The following is a 1,053-nucleotide window of genomic DNA, read 5'->3' on the forward strand; positions in this document are numbered from 1 at the left end:
CGGCTGAACGTTCTAGGATGGACCGTTCCAAACCGATTAATCTGGTGGATGGCCAGGAGCGCTTGACAAGAGGACAACAAGGAGGACAACGCTAGAGTAGAGTTTAGGGGACAGATTTAATTGACCTTAATCTACTCACTTCGGCATTTACCGCTAACAGCAACAATAAACTAAAAATAAACCACATTCGCAACGCCACTGTTCTCATCTTGAATTTTGTTTGACTGTTAATTTGCTGAAACCGACTCCATTACCAATTTCTACCGGCTTCAGCAACAAATTAGATTGTCGATAAATTACAATACATGTACCAGCTGTTCTTGGATCCTCTGTCAGATCTCGTGGTATAAATTTCAGAGAAAAAATATCCTGGTATTCCCTCTTACTCTCTTTAGCTCTCAAAATTCTAATTTCTGGGGGATAGTTACTATCGCCATTATAGTAATGCAGATATCTCTTCTCAATTAGCCTGTCAGACACCAATTGCCGTCTACTGTACACGTTTATCCGAGCTCGTGTGGCACATTGCCACTGAAAAAGAAATAGAGAGCTTTAGTTGTTGGAATAGCGCGAAAAAGAAAATCAATGGACGCTCCTTCAGTGGAATACATGTAACGAAGGTTCTCGATGTTCCACTGGAATATATTAATGGACCATCGGCCTTGATCCTTTTTCAGACAATTGTTGCTCCAAAGTCTTGAGTTACCGGTAGTCGAGAAACTAGTAATAAGTTCTCTAATATATCCTTCGTTGAACCAGAACTTTTTAGCATACTGGTGTATTTTCATGTTACACAGCATCAGGACTGAAACCAAATTCCCTATCGGAATACTAAGTATTAATAATACATATGTAAAGCGCGCTATGTTTCTTTGTTCATGTAAAGAAGCAACATGCAGTTCAAGCCTCTCCAGACACAACAAAAGCAGGGCAATAAGCACGGCCGCAAACGTTGCTTAATTTTCAACTGCAGGAAAGCTCAATGCCCCGACAAAACGCAACATCGATGCCAACACCGCCGTTGCCAACAGGCATCATGCCCAGCTGTGTATG

Source organism: Phytophthora infestans, genomic scaffold (genome assembly GCF_000142945.1).
Source record: "Phytophthora infestans T30-4 supercont1.138 genomic scaffold, whole genome shotgun sequence".
In the NCBI taxonomy this organism is placed as follows: domain Eukaryota; phylum Oomycota; class Peronosporomycetes; order Peronosporales; family Peronosporaceae; genus Phytophthora; species Phytophthora infestans.